The sequence below is a fragment of the Pistacia vera genome, unplaced genomic scaffold (genome assembly GCF_008641045.1).
Source record: "Pistacia vera cultivar Batoury unplaced genomic scaffold, PisVer_v2 Contig32, whole genome shotgun sequence".
NCBI classification, from domain to species: Eukaryota; Viridiplantae; Streptophyta; class Magnoliopsida; order Sapindales; family Anacardiaceae; genus Pistacia; species Pistacia vera.
The window spans coordinates 481310-501155 of record NW_022196135.1 but is presented as its reverse complement, the minus strand read 5'-3'; the positions used below and the strand labels follow the sequence as shown (position 1 = coordinate 501155).

Sequence of the window (19846 nt, the reverse complement as noted above, 5' to 3'; positions counted from 1 at the left end):
CACATTAGGGTCTTTAATTAAATTAGTAAACCTAAGGGCTTTTTCATAAATTTTTAAAATTTATCTCGTAATACTCCCCTATCCAACAACCCAATACTATCTCCAAAATCATATCCAAAATAATAAACCAAACGTACACTAATCTATTCTATTAAATATTACATTAAAAAAATATTTTTTTAATATTCTTTTTTGGTTTTTTTATTAATAATCAATAATTATTTTATTTTATTAATTATTATATATATATTAATTAATTAAATATTTAGAATGATATTTTTATTAAATAATAATTACTTTAAAAATTATACTAATTTAATAAAATTAAGCATTTATTTAATCAAATAAACATTATATTTAATATAAAAAAATATTACATCTAATATAAAATGTAAAAAAAAAAAAGACAACAACATAAAAGTAAAATTTCATATTGATAGTAATTTAAGTTTTCGAATTAATATATTATTCCCACAAATGAACAATTAATGCATTTCGAAGAGCATGATAAACCTCTGTATCCTTAATTTGTCTATGTCAAGCAAGAAAATTTTGAAATCGAACATGTTTATCTATAATAATTTCAACTTTAGAAGTTGGCGCTTCCATCTGATTCTCAATCGTTACATCAATATTACGATCATTTTTTGATTTTTTATCATTTTTTGAATTATATAATTATTATGAATATATTATTATAAATATTAATATAAATAATAATCAAATAAACATAAATACAAAAATAAGAAAATAAAATATATTTTATATTATATAAACAGTGTCACGTCAACAAATTATTATACTTTCTAGATAAGTTTAGCATTGGGTTGAAGCACATTTTTCACACCATTTTGGTGTTCTGAGATTGGGTTGGAGATGCCCTTAGCATGTGGAGACCAGATAGCTATTCCACTCAATTATTATGCTTTTTAGATAAGTTTTCATATAATAACAAATAATAAAAATGGTATTTAATTTAATTTGAGAGGGAAGGTGGTGGTGTGCAGCGAGCTCAGGTCAGGTAACTGTTTGGTATAAGGCGCCGCCCAACAAAAAAGTTGTGTAATGAAACATTTAACATTGACGCACAGGAGAAAATGAGCCAGAAGCCCACAGGCATTTTGAAAAGTTTGACGTTGGAAACCTAGCTTGAGTTGCTATCGAAAAGCGACCATCGTTTGAGATATTTGGGAAATATGACACTGATAGAGTGATAGATGTGCTTGAATGTTTGTCACAGTAACTTCTTATGAAATATGGTGTTCATTTAAGATCAAAGCTTGTCATTCTGTTCTCTTTCTACAAGCTACTGAGTAAGAATATTATTTTTTGTTCCAAGCATTTTACGTAAGTTTTCAGATATTTTCTAACATATCATTATCATTTGACTTAAACTTTGAAACCATGCATACCCATTTGTGTATTTTGTTACTGAAAAAAACTTGTGATCATGAAATTACACATTTTGGTCAATTTTTAAGAACGCAAGTGAACTAGCATAAATAAAAGCTCAAAAAGAAATTATCTGGATTGATTGAATTTTATATATAGTATTATTGTTTGGCTAACATTTAATTTGAAAGCAAGATAAATAGTTATTCGTTTACCTAACATAATTATGGAAATCTATGTAACTAATTATGTCTCTTTAAGATCATAGGATTCCTCTTTAACGGGCCAACGATTGGTAGATTTAGTTGACTATTATAGTTAGAAGTCTAATTGAACAAACCACGTAATTAATCCTTCCATTTCAAATTGATATTCGTATTTAAATTGCCCGTACACTTTTGAATTTTCCCTACGTCTGGCCCATCCTTTCCTAGGAGCTGCCTATTGAAGTGTGAACTGTGAAGGCACCGGAAACTACACTCATTAGCCTAGTTATTAAATAGGGGTATGACAAAAAAAGTATACAAATTTTATGAGTATGATATGACAAATGATAAAAAATATGTTTGTAAAAATTTGACTATAAAATTTAGATACTGAAAAAATATGACACGGGTATATACGGGTTTAATATGATATATTGTCAATAATATGTTTTAAAAAATACGGTAATATCAATCTTGGTTTTAACACTTTTCATGGACCACTTGATTAAAATCAATATAACATTTCAAATGTAAAGTATTTAATTCGCGAATAATACAGTTGTATTGATAAAATAAGGCAATAATACGAATAATTCGCAAATAATACTGATAGAATACGGCAATAATACGAATAATTCGCAAATAAAACAACTGAGGCATATAGTTCGCGAATAATACGGATGTGCTAATAAAATACAAAAATTTGCAAATTATAAATGAATTGTATGGCTCGGTGTATAATTCGCCTTTTATTCATGAATCTACTAACTAGGCTCATTAGCAAAAGAGTAAACAACGTTCCCACCTAAGATCAAGCGAAATGGCAAGTTCCCACCCCTGAATCCTGATTTAATAATTCTAGATTTTCACCTTTAAATTAACAGAAAATTGTTTAATATAACAAAGGGTAAAATGGTGAATCCAAAACATCTTTAAAATTGTAGGTTTAGAGATGAAGTTTAGGCCAACTAGATGGCTATGAAACGAAACTCACACTCATTTACAAGCAATAAATTCGGCTCTTGATCTCTTCAAACATCAAGCAGCAATTCGACCAAATGATGCGTGGTGAGGATGAAGAACATGAGCAAGACAGGAGGAAAGGGAGATAAAGAAGATGAAGATGGGAGGAAGGCACGATCCTGCAACGGCAGTGGAGGTAGAGGGCTAATGACAACACCTGGTTGGGGCAATTTATCGAGCAGGTGGAGGGTGTTGTGCAAGCTTGGGTGTTAGGCAAAGGGGACACTAGTGGGGTTGCTGATAGTGAGGTAAGTTACGCAAATAATCACAAACGAATCACGCTGCCAAATAGAAATCAAATTCAACTAAACTTCGATCCAATCACACAACCAACTCAATCAAACTCCGATTCAATCAAAAATCAAAGCAACATAACTACAGGAGACACGCGATTGGCACACGACAGGTGGCTAGGTGGCAAGGTTCGACCAGTAGGCTTGATTGTGGCGATGTGCGATAGGGGAATGTTAGGTCACGATGTGAGTTGCGCAGCACGATCGAGAGAAGATTTTTGGGTGACAGACGATGAGCGGTGCGGCTAGATGCTGGTAGGGTTTTGGTGGGGATGTCGAGGGGAAGTAGTTAGCGGTGTCAGGTGAGGCGATCGGCACAAGGGTTGGCCAGGTGGTCGAACGCTAGCTAGAGAAGAAGAGTCATGTGCGGAAGGTGGGAGAGGGGGGAGGGGGGGGGGGGGGGGGGGGGGGGGGGGGGGGAGGGCAGTTGATAATATGGGAGGAGCGAGATGAAGATGGGATGACAGTTTGGTAATACTCTACATTTGTGTTAAAGCGCGAAAGGTGAGGGGGGGTAGTTTGATAATATAAGAGGAGCGAGTGAAGAAGAAGAAAATGGGATGGCAGTTTGGTAATAGCATCCTCTACATTTGTGTTAAAACCTAAAATTTTCTAACGATGTTACTTTAAGGGTTGGAAACTGGAATTTATGAAACCAGAAGTAGGAAATTTCCATTTCACTTAACCTTGGGTGGGAACATGTTGTTTACTCTTACAAAAATTATAAAACTTAGGAAAACTAACAATTTCATCCCCAAGGTTGGACCTACGTTCAAGCCTAGGGTGGCCTACAATTTTTTTTTTTTAATTTAATATAAAAATTTATTGCTTTGGTCCTATAAATTCATTTTTTTTTACACTTTGGGGTTTTGAACTTAACACTTTGGACCCTATAAATGTATCTTCCCATGTGGCCTCTCTATTGAAGATTACATTTTGGCCTCCCCCAAATAATTTTTTTGGCTTCGCCGATGTTCTTCCCTAAGATTTGGCTTAAGTAACACTTTAGTTTTGAAGAATTTTTTAGTAACATTTTGGTCCCTGTCAATAATGTTGTGGCTACCCAATGCACTTTTTTATGTGACGGGTGGTATCTACTAGAGCACCAAATATATGGGGCTTTATTTAGATATCCTTTTTATCCTACTCAATAAGGAAAAATAAAAAGGGTAATTGTGTTGGGAGTGAACTCTTATGAATTTTTGAAATTGTGAGGTGTAAATATAAGTGTACTCAAAAGTCAAAACTAAAAGCTCAATGAATAGTTTAAGAATTAAACTATGAGGTCTTTCTTAATTAACATTTAAAATGTCTACAACAAAAGTTGTCAGTGTAGAATATGTGCTGATATAACTTTTTATTTGGAGCTGCATTGATTTTCCTTCAACTAGATTTGCTAAGTCTAATTTGTTTACTAAGAAAGACATTATATATTCTAAGGTTTCAGATAATTATTTATGGTCTTACATTTTATAATATTAAGATTTGTTAACACCTGAAAACATCTTGTGGCGTTAATGAGTAGAAGGTGGTAAGGGTCATTAGGAGGATGGTGTTTAACAGTGGTTCTGCGATGGTTTCAATGGTGGTTCTTCTCTTGGAGCTACTAGGATTCTTGCACAGCAAATGGAGAATGAGGTTAGAGGCTCAAGCCGATTGGGGTAGTCACTAGTGTGGGCTCTTCAGCACTCAAGTTAACATGGAGTTCACCAGAGGATAAACAATGGTGATAATAATGGAGTTATTGTGTAGACGAAAAAGATGAACCATAGGGGTTATGAGAGGAAAAGTGGCTTAACAATAATGAGTTTGAATGAACTTATCTTAGATGGAACAAACTTTTACCTTATATACACTTAGGGTTTGTATTCCTTTTGGATCATGCCACCAGGGTCCCTCCACGTGTCTCGCATTACTAGGACTCTCCCACGTGTCCCCTAAGGGATAATGGAGGTATAGATCTTCCTAGGGTTTTGTCATTGGGATCTGAACATGTGGACTATAGGTTGTGATAAGGAGGGACCACAAGATATCCCTCTTGCACAATTGGTTATGTACTAGGTCCTTCATTCCTCTTTTTGCATGGTGGTACATGCTCCCTCTAAGGGTGACAGATGTACCATCTAAGGATTAACCTTTCGTGACTACCAAGTTTGAACTTTGTCTATTAGCACCTCACCGTCTGTCATGTTCTTGTCCAAACCCTTAAGGTTACCCTAAAAGTTCAAAAGGGAAAGAGACAACCAAGGTGGGAGAGTTAACCACTTTCTCTCTTTGTGTGGTCAAGGTCATTAGAGCAAGGCTCCCTTTGGCCAAGCAAAGGGGTGGCGTTGAGCCATTTTCTGCTCGCCCTAGGTGGACTCCCTTGGGGCAAGCAAAGGGCGCCTTCTAGTCCCACTTCCTAGTCGCCCAAAGTGGGCTCTTTTCAGGCGAGCAGGGAGCGACTTTTAGACACTTTATGCTCACCCTAGTTGAGCTCTCTTTCGATTAGGAGAGGGTGGCGTTTGGCTATTTTATGCTCGTCCTAGATGCGCTCTTTTTAGGTGAGCAGGGGGTGGCTTTTAGCCACTTCCTACTCGCCTTATGTGAGTGGGATTGGGCAAGAAATGTGGTCATGTTGGCCACCTCTTGTTGTTTTCCTTTCCACGAAAGCAAGAGGCAAGTACGATAGGTTTCTAAACAAATTCGTACTCTGCCACTTGCATCCATTTTCCCATAATAGGATTTATCCCCCTTAAATTTAGAAAATGTTTACATAATTTATCAATTGAGATGATTTTCAGTTCAAATTAGGGGTGTGAAAAAAAATATGATATCCAATCCATATCCACTATCTGATTCAATCTAATCTGAAAAAACCAGATAACTAAAAATTTGGATCAGATTCGAATTGTAATATTAAAATATCCAAATTTTCGGATTGACTTTGCAAAAATACTGGATATCTAAATTCAATCCCCTTTTTTAAAACCAAATAATCCCTAATGAGACACCAAATTCGTGTAAAACACCGAAATAATGTCCAAATGTTGCTCCAACCCAACTGTAACAGTCACACCAAATTGGTGTACATGAATAGTGCCACACCAAATTCACCAAATTTGGTGTGGCACTACTCATCCACACCAAAACACCAAATGATTTTTCCACTTTTCAATGTAGTCCTTTTTCTTTTCTTTTTCAAAATAAACCTTACATTTTAGCCTTTAAATTAAATTTTATCACATTTATATCCTTATTTTTGTTATTTATTTTAATTTGATTATTATTTATATTAATATTTATAATAATTATATAATTCAAAATATGATGAAAAATTAAAAACAAAACTTCATTACAATGCAAATATTAAACTTCAATAACTCAAAATAAATTAACACTAATTTAAAAGTACAAAAATTAAAAGAAAATACAACATAAACTAGAATAACAATTTAGTAATCCAGTAGATTAGTTCAAATCCTCAAAGATTATCAAAATATTGGCCTAAAGAACTAGAGGTATTTTGAAATCCTTACCCTTGTTGTGGAGCTCTTTTTTGCATAATTCTTGATTGCTCATTTTAAAAAAACTCAGCAAGCTCGGATTTGTTATGGAATTCAAATCCTTAAATAAGATTTTGTTATCTTCCCAATATTCTACCAAAGCCAATTTTTTCATTTGAATTTAGTAATTTTATGTCCTCTCTAAGCTACCCTTATTGAAAATTTCAGCGAGCTGTCAATTTCTTCTTTAATGGTTTCAATAATTGTTGAAACTTCTTTATCATTTTTCCTTTCTAATTTTTCTTTCTTCACCCCCAATGGGTCATTGAGCTAAAGTACCGTCAATGTCCTCATCATTTATATTTAGAGAAAATGATGACAGCCTAGGAGACACCGATTGGGAAACTCTAAAGTGAGAGTGTCTGATTCTGATGATACAAACCTACCAATTTGCCTTTGAAATACTTTTACAGCGTTAAGATTATCTATAAATGTTTCAATATCCTTAACTATAGGCCACACATGATCAAATCTAAAACCTTTCTTGTAACTTTTATCTTGTGCTAGTAACATTTTGGCTCGAATCAACTACAAAATGATATATATGTAACGTTAAAATCAATTAGATAAAAAAAATTAAATGTAACAAATACTCATAATATCTTGCTCAGAAGCACCACTTGGATTCATATTTTCAATTTAACGCAGGCATCCCCTCAATTTGCCAATAGCTTTAAAGATCAATTGCATTCGACTTTGCAAAGATCTTTTGTATCGAACCTAAGTGAGAAACACAAGTTTGGAATTGTTATAGTCATTCTCAACTCAAGACCATATTTGATCGCTAGATTGGTTTATACCTAAAATCGGGTTTTGAGAAACATCAAGATAATATGACATAGATGCATGTCTTCTTCATTTCTGTGTGAAGAACTTCATTGTGTAGCCATTTTTTAACACAAATGTAGAAGATATATGTTTTTTTTTTTTCAAGAGGATGTATAAGAGATTTGTTCAAAACTAATGTGTTGTATGTTATTTTATATCAAAAGCTTGAATCGACAATACATCTTTTGAAATAAGATACAAATCTCTAAAGCTTGAATGAACAATACATCTTTTTGAAATAAGCTACAAATCTCAAAAGCTTAAATGGATAATACCTCTTTTGAAATAAGACACAAATATGAAAAACTTGAATGGACAATACATCTTTTGAAATAAGACACAAATCTGAAAAGTTTGAATAGACAATACATCTTTTGAAATAAGACTCAAATCTGAAAAGCTTGAATAAACAATACATCTTTTGAAATAATCACAAATCTCAAAAGCTTAAATGAATAATACATCTTTTTGAATGAGACAAATTGTTTTTTTATCATATAAAATATTTTTTTTTAACTCACACCAAACTAACTTTCAAATCAGTCAACTTACCTATTGACAAAGATTAATTTCAATGTTGGAGGTCCATCTCATTTAGCATCTTCTAATTCATCTTCATTTTTCGATAGTGAAAATGATGATGTGCAATTGATATATGATGCTGAAACGATTAATGCAGAGCAAGAAGCAATCCTTCATGTGAGAGCTAACAACAACGTCCTCCTTGTTCATTATCTCAATCAACAAAACAACTAGGTGACTCATAGAATATCAATTCCTGGCCATATAGTCAACAATTGCGACCAGGAAAATGTTGATTACAATCTATTCAACGATTATTTTGCTGATAATCCACTGTATAATGATTCCATGCTTTGTCGACGATTTCGAATATCTTGAAGTTTATTCATTTATATTGTTGATGTTGTGAAAGATCATGATAACTACTTTGTACACCAAAGGTATAGGATCAGTACACTTGGATTGTCTACTTTTCAAAAAATAACAGTCATGTTCCAGATGTTTGCATATTGTCTATCGGCAGATGCTTCTGATGAGTATATTAAACTAGGCAAGTCTACAACAATTGAGAGTTTGAAGAGATTTTTTCATCCTGCTGTTGAGGTATTTGCAAAGCGGTATCTAACATCACCTAATGCTAATGATGTTGCCAAGCTACTTCATATTGGTGAACAACATGGCTTTCCAAGAATGTTGGGTAGTCTAAATTGTATGCACTAGAATTGAAAAAATTGTCCAACGGCTTGGGTAGGACAATATGCTGGTCGTAATGGATCCCCAACTATTATTTTTTAGACTATAGCTGATTATGATCTTTGGATATGGCATGCATTTTTTGGTTTGTTAGGTTCCAACAATAAAAATAATGTGTTGGAGACATCTCATCTATTTGCCAACCTTGCTCAAGGTATTGCTCATCTTGCTCATTATATCATTAAAGGAAAAGAGTATAATATGAATTATTATTTAGCTGATGGTATATACCCAAAATAGTCTATTCATGTAAAAACTATTCACGACCCACATGGCCTCAAAAAAAATTATTTGCAATGAAACAAGAAAGATGTAGAAAAGACGTGGAACATGCGTTTGGAGTTCTCCAATCACGGTTTGCAATTACAGTAGAACCAACACATTTTTGGGAATAAAATGTATTACATGATATAATGAATGTGTGTATTATTATGCATAACATGATAATCGAGGATGATCATGATCTTGATGCACTGATTGAGAATCAGATGGAAGCACCAACTCCCGAAGTTGAAATTGTGGTAGATGAAAATGCCCAATTTCAAAATTTTCTCACTCAACATAGACAAATCAAGGATACAAAGGGTCACCATACTCTTCGAAGTACATTAAATGATTATTTGTGGAAAGAATATACTAATTCGGAAAATTAAATTACTATCAAAATGGAATTTTACTTTTATTTTGTTGTTTTTATATTGTTTTGTGGCATTTTATATTAGATGTAATTAGAGCTGGGCATTTGGGACCAGGTCCAAAAACTCGGTCCTAGTAGGCCTAGTCCCAAAACTAGTCCAAACCTAAAGAGGAGGGATCAGTCCCTCCACTTGCCCCTCCTCCAAGGCCCGGGCCCAAACCTTTTTGGTTTATTAGTTTTAGCCCCCTAAATAATTACATGAACCCCCCCATAAATTTTGAAGACAGAAATTGTAGGGGTTAAAAAAAATTTTCAAATTTAAAAAAAATTAAAAAAGTTAAAATTTTTTTGCATTTAATAGTCGTTGGCTGGCAGTTAACGATCATTTTTTTTTGGGGGGGGGGGGGGGGGGGGGGGGTGCAGGGTGTGGTGGGAATGAAATGCTACACTATAAATATCCTTTAAATTTCTCATTTTTTCCACACCACTCAATCTCTCTACTCTCTACTCCAAATATGCAATCAAATTCTCATTCAATTTATATTTATATTTATAATTTATTCATATTATAATTTATTTATTTATATTATTCATTTTTTTTCTATTTTTCAATATCATCTCTAATTCATATTATTATTTAATTTTTTTCATTTTAATTATTTATTATTTTATCATAAATTCATAATGGATTCCTGAAATAATGCATTCGGATGATCATCCCCAAATGAGTTTTACGCTCCATCCACCGAAGAAATGAAAGGGTTTGATCCATTTTCACCATTTCCTCCAGAGGCAACAACTACAATTCAACAACCACATTCGGCTGAGACGAGGTGCAGTCAAACAAAAGCGAGCTACGACTCAACGGGCACATGCATGGCCCAACCCCTCTAACGTCAAAAAGGGTCGTGTCCGATGTATGGTAACACTTCACCAAATCAAAATGGCTAAAGAAAAATAGGGAGGCGGAAGAATCGTGTGGGGTATGTAATTTCTATGAAACCATTATTGGCGCTGAGAATGGGACTTTGACGGTGCGACGACACTTAGAGAAGAAGCATCCCAAAATAACACAGTTGTCCGGTGCATCTTCAACCGAATTAGGTAGGCAAATTCAAGCTCAACTTAATTTTAATCCACAATCTTCAACTCTCTCAACATGACAATACAATACACATGTTGCATGAGAGGAAATAACAAGATTCATAGTTGCTATGGACTCTCCCATTTGTTTATCTGAAAATCCTTATTTTATTCTCATGATTAAAACTGCATTTTGTCCAGCATATACCCCTGTCAGTAGAAGTACAAATATAAGAGATATACTAAAACTTTATAACAAAATAAATAATAAACTTAAAAACGAATTTCAAAATTTTAGGAATATATCTATTGCACTTATATCAGACATATGGGCTTGTAGATCAAAAATAAAATTTTTAACTGTCACAATACATTTCTTAGATCATAGTTGGGGTTTACAACAAAAATTGATAGGTTTTAAACCATTATATGAAAAACATAGTGCTGACACTATTTATTTTACAATTCTTGAAGTTTTGCAAAAATATGTATTAACTGATAGAGTTGTAGCGCTAACGCTTGATAATGCAGCTGCTAACACCGCGACAATCTCTTCATTTGAAAAGAGATTGGATCTGCGTGGTGAATGTAAATTTTTTCACAAGAGATGTATTTGCCACATCATCAATTTGATTGTTAAAGCATGTTTAGATGCTATACATTTGAAGATGGAGAGGATGCGCACCACTATCGGATTTATCGTCAGCGGTAGCAACAAAAGATGGCAGGAGTGTGGCAAATATTATAGGCAAGAGGACCCACTGGTTCAACCTTTGAAGTTATGTACGGGCATGCCTATCCGTTGGAACTCCACCTACTTGATATTGGAAAAAGCTTTGCCAATCGCAAGACAAATTATAGATTTCGTCAATTGGAAGAACCATCCAGAGGAAGTTGTCAGCTATGATGATTGGGCGGTTTGTGAACTTTTTTATTCATTTCTTAACATTTTTTATGATTTCACTAATACATCAAGTGGTATTTATTATCCGACTACTAATTTAGCGTTATATATTTTACTTCAAATTTCTAAAACTTTTGCTAAATATAGATATAATGATGTTTTAATAGAAATTGTTTTAAAGATGGAAGAAAAATATGAGAAATATTGGTTAGATATTCCATTCTTATATGGATTGGGCCTTGTTATAGATTCTAGGTTTAAATTACACGTAGTTAAATGTATAATTACTGAGATAGACTAGCATTTAGGACATGATTATATGTCTTATTTGACAGACTTTAAGCAAAAATTGGAAAGCTTTTTTTCTTTATATTAGAACAGGTACAATGGAAGTGGAAATGGAACGTCCAAGAGAGACGATCAGGACCTTGATGAAGACCTCCATCAAGGATCGAGCATGTGGACATATATGGAACATGACAAAAGTAGCAGCTCTAGCTCATACATACATGGACCAAATGAGTTGAATCGTTACCTATAAATGGACATGTCCTACATGATGAAGAAGGAAAAACGTGAGATGGATGTGCTTCAATGGTGGAACTAACATTAAAGTTGATTCCCTATTGTAGCCCAAATGGCACGTGACATTTTATTTGTACTGGTTTCTATAATTGCATCCAAGTCAGCATTTTCAATAAATGGTCGGATTGTTGAAGACAGAAGATGCTCTTTAACCGATGAGATGCTTGAAGTGATAACGTGTTTACAGGATTGGACTCATGTAGAGAGAAGACTACAACAGCACCCTGAAGATCCCGAACTACTCGAACTCTTTAGGAACACAGATTTTAATTATTTAAATATTGTTAACGATGAAGATGAATAATTTAATAAAAAAAAATTATTTAATTGTTTATTTGTGAAGCGTGAATGTGTGATTGTGTGAATATTACATTTATGTTAAAATTAACCATTAATTTATTTATTATTTTATTATTTTTTAAAATTAATTAAACTTTTAAAAACTTACTAATCTACCCCTAAAAATTACATAAACCCCCCTACGTAATTTCATTTCACCCCTAAAATATATAAAAAAAAAAGATTGGAAGGTAAAATGAAATTTTGCAGGTCTATAGGACCGGACCTATCAATTTAGGACTAGTCCTAGGGATCGATTTGGGTCCTGAAATTACTCATGTACCTGGGACGGTCCCAAGCCCATGAGCGACTGGTCCCAAATGGGACTAGTCCCAAACGGTCCAAGGCCCATGAGTGACAGGTCCCAAATGGGAGGTGAGCGACTGGTCCCAAATGGGACTAGTCCCAAACGGTCCCAGGCCCGCTTGGGACCGGTCCTTGACCAACTTTAGATGTAATGGTTTTTTTTTTTTTTTTTTAGTATTGAATGTAATGTTTACTTGATTTAATACATGCTTAATTTTATTAAATTAGTACAATATTCTAAGTTATTATTAGTAGTTGATTAATAAAACATATTATTCTCAATATTTAATTAGTATATACAAAAAAAATTAGTGAAATAAATTAATTGTTGATAATTAATAGAAAGAAAAAGAAAAATAATATTCTAAGGAATATTCTTTTTTATGCAATGGGTTGGAGATACAATAGTAAAATGGTGTGAAGTTGTTGCACTAATTTGTTTGATGTTTGTGATTAGAGATAGTCTAAGGGCATTTCTAATGGGACACCAAATTAGTGTAAAACTTCAAGATGTTGTTCAAATTTTGCTCAAACCAAACTCTGACACTATTCATTCATACTAAAACATCTTTCATTTCCTTATTTTTGTTATTTATTTTTTTAATTTATATTTATGTTAATTTGATTATTATTTATAATAATGAATTTATACTAATTATATAATTCAAAAAATTATGAAAATTGAAAACACAACTTAATTACAATGCAAATATTAAACTTCAATAACTCAAACTAAATTAAATGTATATTAAATTTAAATGTAATGTTTACTTGATTTAATAGATGCTTAGTTTACTTAAATTAGTATAATATTCTAAGTTATCATTAGTGGTTAATTAATAAAATATATTATTCCTAATATTTAATTAACATATACAAAAATAATTAGTGAAATATATTCATTGTTGAGAATTAATAAAAAGAAAAAGAAAGAGAATATTCTAAAGAATATTAATTTTTGTATGATATTTAATGCAATAATAAAATGGTGTGAAAGTTGCATCAATTTGGTGATAGTAGTTGGAGATGGTCTAAGGGTTAAAATCATGGGGTGCGTTTGGTTTATTATTTTGGATATGATTTTGGGAATAATATTGGGTAGTTGGATAAGGGAGTATTACGAGGTAAAATTTAAAAATTTATCAAAAAACCCCCTAGGTTTGCTAATTTATAAACACCCCAATATATTAAAATATTGTAAAATGAGAAAAACACCCCTACCACCCGCAGTGCCAGATTCCAGCCACCACTGCCGGAATCTGGTCGAAAATTTTTTTAAGGACACATACCGGTCGGATCTGGCAGGTATTTGATCGATATGGCATTTTTCAGTCAAATCCACCACAGATCTGACCGAAAAAGACCAGATCTAAGACCGGATGTGGCCATCCACGGCCGAAAAATTCCATCGACGCCTAAAGATATGGTCATCGTTGACTAGATCTGTCCGGAAAAGGCCAGATCAGTGAATTACCAACCATTTCCGTCGGTGGTGTAACTATTGTGAGAGATTCCGGCTACCATCGGTGGTGGTTGCCGGAATCTGGCAAGTATTGTTGGGTAGGGGTGTTTTTGTTAATTTTTAAACTTTTTTCTGGGGGTATTTAATGAAATTAATAAACTTAAGGGTTCTAAAAGTAATTAAAAAATAGACTAATATTTCTAGAATAATGTGTCAAACAATATTTGGGGAATAGGATTGGGAATATGGGTAAAAATAATAAGCCAAACGCATCCATGGTTTTGTGTTTTTATAAAATAGATAATGAAAAATAACTTATACATTATTTTACATTTATTAGTGAAATTATGAATGTTAAGTGTTAATGAGACTGATAATAAATTATTTTACTTCACTATGATTTTGATCCTAATAACTTCAAAACTGAGTGTAAAATCTTTTTCTTTTACAATAATAGTTATACGTATTTCATCTTTAGTGTTGTCAAAAAGATTATTAATTTAAATTGGTTTCAAAGTTTTTATTTTATGAACTTGTGATCAGTTTGGCTATTAGTTGGGTGATTGAAGCTCAACAAAAGCAAAATCACTTTTTCTACATTATAACTTCTCCCAATGCTTTGTTATGACTTAATAATGAAATAAAAAGGACTGAAATTTTCAATTAAAAAAATCTAGGTCAACGTTTATTAAAAATTTAGATAAAATTAAAATTAGTTTAGACATAAAATTTAATTTATTTATATTCTAACAAAAAGTTAGGCTATCGTAACACAAATTTGTCACATAAATTCTTAGCCTTTAATTCAATATAATCGAATGGACCTGAATGAGAAATTAGCTTTACTTATTTTTTATGGCAACTAAACATTAATTATCAATTTGTGTTACAAATTGGCGTTAAAAAGTCTAGTCATTTTAACAAAATAAACCCTGCAAACTGTTGCTGGCGATTGACCTAGGTTTCCAAATGGATAGGAGGCCCAGTCCATAACGTTCTCAATTTGAGTTGGGACAAGGGGTGAGCGGTTCCGAGTATCCTATATTTTTTCTATTTTTAAATTTGAAGTATGAAAACATATAAATAAGTTATAAATTATTTAAAAAAACTAATTAGGGTTATTAAAAAAATAGAAAACATTTTTTCTATTATTGTAGTATGAAAACATACAACTTTACTTATTTACTTTAGCTTTGCCTAATTTGTGGGTGAGGAACCGCCAAAGTAGTGGGAAATAACTTCCTTATACAATTAACTTCAAATATTTGGGCCTGGAGCTATTCATAACATGTGACCCATTACCAAAGTGACTAGCCTCGAATTTAGCATTTGGGCTTTTTTTCTTGGATATAACACTAAACTTTATTTGTTTGAATCTCGTGAATATTTCATTTTTGACCAGTTGAGTTGAACTATATAGTACAGTACTACTGCACTAGTGTAAGGAAAAATCAATACCAAAGAGCAAATAAAATGATAGTTTAATTTTTTTTTTTTCTTTTTGCCGCTGGTGATATTCCCACTCCTTTAAGAAAACTAGTTATATCATTTAACGAGATTTCAAATGGTATTGGACTTTGTGTTTTGGTTGGATTCATCCCAGCTATTAAAATTTCAGTAATACTAGGCTTACATTATCTTCTCACATTATTCTTTCACATCATGACGTGGCACTGCTACATCATTTGCCACATCATTAAAAAACCACACAATTTTCCCCCAAATTTAAAAAAAAAACCCAAAATTTCAGATCCCCCTAAATCTAATCTCTCTCCCAAAACAAAATCATCTGAATCGAACTCTCTTCTTCCCTTAAATTAGAAATCTCTCTCAAAGTTGCCCTAGAATCAATCTTCCACCACTGTCATGTGAAGCTCCTCTTCCTAAATTTTTTTTTCTCTCTAGTACACTTATCTTGATGAGCTGAGCCTCATTATTCCAGGAAGAGCCAATAAAATGAAGAAATCCTGAGAAGATATTCGGAGAAAGTTGAAAATGGAAATCCAAGAGAGTCATCACAGCTGGCACGAATCGTGGTCGGAGACAGACAACAATCCTGGAAGCAATAGAGTCGGATACAATGGACCTCTGAGCGATCCAATAACATCCAACAACAAGAAGACCAACTGTTACGGCAAGAAGACAGCAATAGTTCGTTACTCCTCGTCTTCCACCATCGTGGGCTGCAAGGATTTGTAGATATATGGCCAAGACCCACTATTATGGCTTGGAAAATAATTGCTTGTTATGCAGCATTTGAGGCTGCCCTTCAGCTTCTTCTGCCTGGAAAAAGGGTTGAGGGCCCAATATCTCCTGCTGGGAACCGGCCTGTTTACAAGGTTTCTGTTACTTGATATCTTCTAATCCAGAATGCCTTAATATATTGTTGTTCGCTGATAATGAAGAGACTGGCGATGTCACATACGAAGCAGAGTCACCCAACGAAGGGGCTTTTCTTATTGCTGCTAGGGAGTTTGGTTTTGAGTTTTGTAAAAGAACTCAATCCAGTGTGTTTATCCGTGAAATATATCATTCTTCAGGACAGCCAACTCAAAGGTGAGGATATAAATGAATAATTTTCCATGTGGAGCTTTTTTTCCAATTTTTTATTTCACTTGAATTTTTAGTGTCGTAGCATCTTAATTTCTTTTGGGAATCTTGCAAAGAGTACAAAATTCTCAATTTGTTGGATTTCACCAGCAAAAGAAAGCGGATGAGAGTAATTGTTCAGGATGAGGATGGGCAGATTATTCTCTTCTGCAAAGGCGCTGACAAGTTATCCTCATAACCTTTTTAGATTTGGCCTCCTGCTAGAGGCCTTGAATGTGTATATGACTTCCATCTACTGTTTGGGGGCTGTTACTGGTTTCATTTGAGTTTTATAAATGGCAAATGGTCAATATTAGCTATAATTTTTGAACTTTTACAATCATCTTGTCGTATCCCACCATGCATGAGTTCTTTGCTTGGAATATGCAGCATTATTTTTTATCGGCTATCAAAGAATGGAAGAATGTATGAGGAAGTTACTACTAGGCACTTGAATGAATATGGAGAAGATGGGTTGCATACATTGGCACTTGCTTATAGAAAGCTCGACGAGTCTGAGTATACATCTTGGAACCATGAGTTTCTAAAAGCAACTCAATATCAATCAGCGAATATCATCAAGTGCTATTGGTTTATACTTTTATTGTGTTTATTTTCAGGTTCGGCATATTCAATCCCACAATTGTTTATGATCATTTGGGAGAAATATTTTCAGCACTTATTTTTGGAAGCCTCATTTTTTGTGTTTTCTTATACATTAAAGTGAGGATTTAAATTTAAGCTTGCTGTAATACATTTGTGTGTGGTTTGTGTGGTTGGTGAGAGGGACTGGCGATTGGGGGGTGTTTTTGGTAGTGGGGTGGTTGGCTTTATGGGAGGAGGTGAGGGCTGCATTGAGGCAGCTGGCGCTGGGGTCTTTGTGCGTTGCTATAGACTCATTTTCTCCCCTACTGTTGCAATTTTTTTTTACCAGTAGGGGGTTGTTCTTGCTGCTTTTTTGTTGTTGGCTGTCCATTCTTGCTGTTGTGTTGTTGCTTGGATGTTGCTGCTGTGGTTTGTAGCGTGGGGCTATGGCTGATTCACTTCTCCAGTTGATTTTTTGCTGCTATTTTATGGGCAATTTTATGCTCCTGCTCCAGGTGTTTTTTGGGGTCTTGTGTTGTGGCTACTGCTGTTCTCTTGCTTGTGTAAAGACTTTTTTGGTTTCCCATCCCTAGATGGTTTCTTTTGGCTGTTTAAGGGGTGTGTAAAAGGTGTACATTTTGGATCCTTTGCTTTCTTTTGTTAGGCGGCGTCCCTTGCTTGTTTAGGGTCGTGCGCATAGTATAGGAAGATGGTTGAGAAATTGTAAAAGCTTTCTTTTGTTTTCTTGTATTAAGTAGAGAATAAAAAATGTATCTTTGTTGATGGTACTATATTATGTTTTGTGGTTTGATTTGCAATAAACAAAAGCACTTAGTAACTTGTCATAAATTTATGCAGATTTTTTAACTCAAGATAGTAAGTGATCATTCATAGGAGAGTTAGAGATGATTCAAAACAAGTGTTACAAACTTTAAATGATGCATTCATAATCTCTTATTTCCACCCTAATAAGACTTCAATTACTTGCTAGATTTTTTTGTCATGAAACTTAAAATAAAAAGTACATCCAAGAGAAAAATTCATCCAATAATGAAATAGAACCTCAATGTTGCATTATAAAAACTTGCAGACAACATACATTATAAAAATGTGTACACAACATACATTACAGCAGTAAGAAAATAAAGTGATGAGGTGGTTGTTTTGATCAGTATCAGTACTCTCCTCCGATCAGTTGCAGCAAGCAAAAACTCAATCCAGCCACTGAAAACTTTAGCAGTAGCTCATGAAAAGTGAAGAGAAACAGGCCAAACCAAGCTGCTGCCAGCAGCCATGGGACACATCACCCACTACAACAGAAAAAAAAGCTAGCCTCCCAACAAGGATTACCCCAACTCATAGTGTTAAAATGACAATTTCAAGATGAGGGTCCCTGAATATCTGAACCGTTAGGTTATCAACCACATCCCCCTATAAAAACACAACATAAGAAGAGAAGACTCTGATATTAATATTAAGTTACACCAGGACACAACTCAAGAACCTTGTTTTATTTAGAATAATACCACACTTAAAATTTTTTTATACAAACTATTGTATAAAAATTGATGTAACACAACTATAATGGAAGAGTGAAATACACAAGTTAACTCAATTAATAAGTAGCATTTTAATCTATATACGAACGGTTGTAGATAGCATTACTTTTGTATCTTTACTAAACTACTAGGCTTTATTAACTAGAAACTAATGAAACTAATTTTCTTTTTTAAGCCACCAATGCAAGACTTCAACGAAGCCCAATCTTAAAAAAAAACCAGACAAACAAAACAAGCAGTTGCAGCAAGCAAAAACCCAATCCGGCCGTTAAAATCTTCAACAGCAACTCACAAAAAGTGAAGGGAAACAGGCTAAACCAAGCTGCTGCCAGCAGCCATGGGACACATCACCTACTGCAGCAGAAAAAAAAGCCAATCTCCCAACAAGGATTACCCTAACTCATAGCAAACCTCAACCCCTAAACCTACTTGTACCCTTTCCGGACCCAACCACAACAAAAAGAAAAGCTAAAAACAATACCACTTAAAGTAAAAGAACAATTAAAAAATCATGCTTCAAGTAACCACCCCCAACCATACCAACTGCATATTGTTAAACCATACTTCATATGCAAAGTGAAAGAACATAGAGAGTGTGATAGAAGTAAAGTGAAGTACCAATCAAGGAAAAGCTGTACATTTCATCCAAAATGTTTAGGCATTCAGAATTAATAATAATGAATGGTTAGTACAAAGGATCAATTTCAACAAGGTGAGCTAAAGAAATAAACTAAAAAATTGAGATGAATAAGGGTTGAGGTCTCATGAGATATGATGCCAAAATACAGCTCGTAATAGTGCTATAGTGACAGATGAATCAAGTAATCTAATTTAAATGAAAAGGTTAGGTGAGTTGTTATATATGTAGAACATGTTAAGATAACATAACCTATTAATAAGCACTAGGAAAGAGAAGATTTTGGGTCACTTGAACAAATTGAAAGGATATCCAAAGTATATAGCTACCTTCTTAGCTTAAAAAAATTTATCTACTTACCATGCACACAAGGAATTGAATAAATGAAAGTAGCTCATTATTACCAATAAATTTACTGCAAGCTACCAAAAATGTGATCCATTGTAGCTTTCATATGAATAGATTTTCTTGGAACATGTCGAATACAGGTGGATAGGAAAGAAAAAATCATGTCGCATCCTAAGCTACTGTGTAGAAGCCAGCGCCTTCCCATCAGGGCTGAATGCTGCTGCAATAGTTGACCTTGGGGGAGGCAACA

At 33.7% G+C, this 19846-nt stretch overlaps 1 pseudogene; it reads left to right on the top strand.

Annotated features, from left to right (window-relative positions):
- Window positions 1-2681: 2681 nt before the first annotated feature.
- LOC116136794 lies at window positions 2682-16232 on the top strand (annotated as a pseudogene).
- The last annotated feature ends 3614 nt before the right edge of the window (window positions 16233-19846 follow it).